Source organism: Dinoponera quadriceps, unplaced genomic scaffold (genome assembly GCF_001313825.1).
Source record: "Dinoponera quadriceps isolate SergipeBrazil2010 unplaced genomic scaffold, ASM131382v1 scaffold7523, whole genome shotgun sequence".
Classification (NCBI taxonomy): domain Eukaryota; kingdom Metazoa; phylum Arthropoda; class Insecta; order Hymenoptera; family Formicidae; genus Dinoponera; species Dinoponera quadriceps.
Genome location: NW_014561381.1, coordinates 1 through 3,235, shown reverse-complemented (window position 1 = coordinate 3,235; position 3,235 = coordinate 1).

Here is a 3,235-nt window from a genome sequence, read left to right as displayed (position 1 = left end):
GGGGGGGGGGGGGAGGGTCGACGAGCGAATGAGAGAAGAGAGAAATTTCGAATAGAATGACCCTTCGTCATGATATTCATTATATTTCCGTCGCGCTACATTTCGTACTTTCCATGAAACTTTTTCGCGAAATGACTAAATAACAGGCATAATTTGGTGCATTTTCTCAGTCGCACGATAAGAGAGAGAATGAAACATAGGAGAACGCGTTCCGCACGACATCAATCGATGTCAGCGGCAGTCACCCCTTGTGGTAAAGCAAGAACCAACGGCGACTGTAATTGACGTAATTACGTTTTTCCCTTACGAACGATACTGCGCCGGCGAAATTATATTTTACCGTATCGATTTCCGTGCGCGATTGAGCGACAGTCTCACGCAGTTAATCTCGTACAGTGTCTCTTCGAACTTTCACCCTCCGTGTCAGTAGAGCGAATTCAACAGGCGGAGGTGTATTGCGTATTCGTTGTTGGATGCATCGGTCGTTACAGAAAAGTAGCCAGCAAACATGTATGAGTTTAATGATGATATAAAGTAAAATTTCTCTTTCAATTTCTTTCGGTAGTAATTTGTGTGGTTTATTAACCTTATTGTTGCCATACAAGACAACATATAAATCCTTCGTCGATTAACCACAAAAAAGTGAAATAAAAGATAGGAATAATTGATTCGCTTTGGTGAAACTAAAATAAGATAAATGTCTCAATTAGTGACAAAGTAATCCCATCGTGAAAATAAATTAATAGATTATTATGATAATACACACACATGTTAAGCACATAATATTAATTTTGTTCGAAAGTTTATGCACTTAGGATTTTAATTGTATTCGATTTTTTTTTATTTATGATAAAATTCTAATTAATTTATAATATGTCTTCAAAAGTGACAGAAGCTTAATTAATGACTTAAAACATTGATTTTTTTCCAATTTTCGATACGAACGTAAGCCACTATTGGGAACACCGCCACTAATTGGAATATTCACCTTAGTTCTTCATTTAAACTAGTCTTATTACATCTGTGTGCGATATGTAGTAGAAATAATAAAAATGTTCAATATTGAACATAAACTTATAGAGTCGATTAGAAACATTGCCGGTTTATTCCTTTATTGGATAACATAGATTACGGTAAAGTACGATATCGCTGAGATTATGAGTTAAAACATTAGATTAATTTACGTACAGTTTGTCGAATCTGATTTGGCAGTCAGTTATGACACACTCTCAGTACCGTTGTAAAGCAATCGTGTGAGCCTTCGACTACACCACAAATGTTAAATAAAAGTTTTTACTATCCTTTTGTAATAAAAATAATATCAATTTTTGTATATTCGGAGAAACTGCGTACCAGTGTAAATTGTACTTGCAAATATACAGAAGTTAGGGTAAATGTTCGTCTATCAACGAATACTTTTTTTTTAATTTCGAAGTTTTTACATTTTTGTTAGACGTACAAATTGAAAAATTGATCGATCAAACGAACTTAGTAAGCAAAATTCGATCGTAATTATACAAGTGTTTTGCCCGAAAAAGTTACACATAGATAGTACCGCTACTTGAGCCTACTAAAACCACGACTTTCGGAGCCATTCGAAAATATCGCGTCTTTCATTGGCGGCGGCGCTCCTTCTTCCAGATGGCAGTGCTGCTTTCACTAAATGGCTGCCCTGCTCTCGTCATATAGTTCAGAGTCGTTTGTATCTTTCAAAAATTGCATAGGTAAGGGTAGATAAAATCTCCAGTGGGAGTTTTACGAGTAATCGAAAGAGGAAGGGTGGGATTGTAATCTTTTCGGGCAAGACACTCGTAGAATTACGATCGAATTTTGCTTACTAGCGTAAGTTCGTTTGATCGATCGACTATATTTTTTTGTCTTGCCTTTAAGATTAAATAGGTAGATATTTAGAGTTTAAGCGCAATTTTTGTTCTGGTTTCTATTACTTACTTAGTTATTTAAACGGCGCTACGGTCCTCTCGGAACTAGGACCTTCTCATCAAATAGTTTTTACTGAGAATTCGTAACAATATAATTTTTTTCTGACGGGGTGGGTTGTCAGCCCTACGCCCAATCCCCAACCTGGGGGACAGAGACCTTCTTCCTCTCACTCTCCTTCCCCTGGTTTCTATTGAATACCTATATTGGTCATTTCGCTTCCAGAATTGCTCTAGCAAATTCTTCGCGGTCGTGTGATATTGGTCTGTTGTAGAATCTTGCCAACACTTGTGAGTTTCTAGACCAGCCAACTATATTCCTTATAACGTCTATATTTACGCCTTTTAAAGCGGCTTTCAATGTGTTAGCATATCTTACGCTGTGTCCAGTGAAGATTTAGTTGACCTCGAAACTATGTAGAATTTTTTTAATCCAGTTCTTTTTTTAATCCAGTTCTCAAAAATTTGAGAGAAGATCGCCGCGTGCGATTTGCGTGTGGAGATAAGCCTTTTCTCTCATTTTCTGAGGGATTTTGTTATCTCCATGTATCCGATGATAGTTCTGGCTACACACAAACCTGGTCTGCCGTTGAAAATAAGTAAGAATAGGAGGGGTTGGGACGTTTCTCGTCTTGATGTATTGATAAATTCCGGAATTCTGATTTTCGGGTCCGACTCCGACCTTGTGATGTTGTCCAGCGAGATTAATAACAATGTTTATGATCTATGAGCAGTGCATAAGGTTACGAGAAAAATAGTTTTGTCTGAGATTGTGGGAAATTCAAGTTTTTTCAATATATATAGTTCCTCAAGTTTTTCAAGTACGGGACTTATATCTCATATACGATCGTATCTCGGTTTTTTAGGCCTCAGTTTATAAATGCCTTTGAAGAATGTTGATAAAATAGGATTGTCCGATAAATTGTCTGAAGCTATTAGATAGGGAGATAGCAGATCTCAAGTTATTAAAAGTTCTATAAGAGGCGTCGCTTTGGAACCATTGTGTTAAAAATTATATTATTATTGGAATGTGCGGCTCCAAAGGATTGTGATTCTCTTTTCGACAGTACAGCCATTATGTTTACAAAATTGAGTTGTATTGCTTTAATGTCCCCTTCACTAGGGATGATAAGAGTATTTGCAGTGAAGCTTGAAGAATATTTTTCCTTAAGATTGATGCCCTAACAATCTCTCTGCTACCAGGAAAAGTGTCTATGATAGAGGATGATGCTCTCCACTGAAAGGAGAGATTAACACTTTAATGGCCGCTCACACAACATGTGTGTGATAGCCGGAAC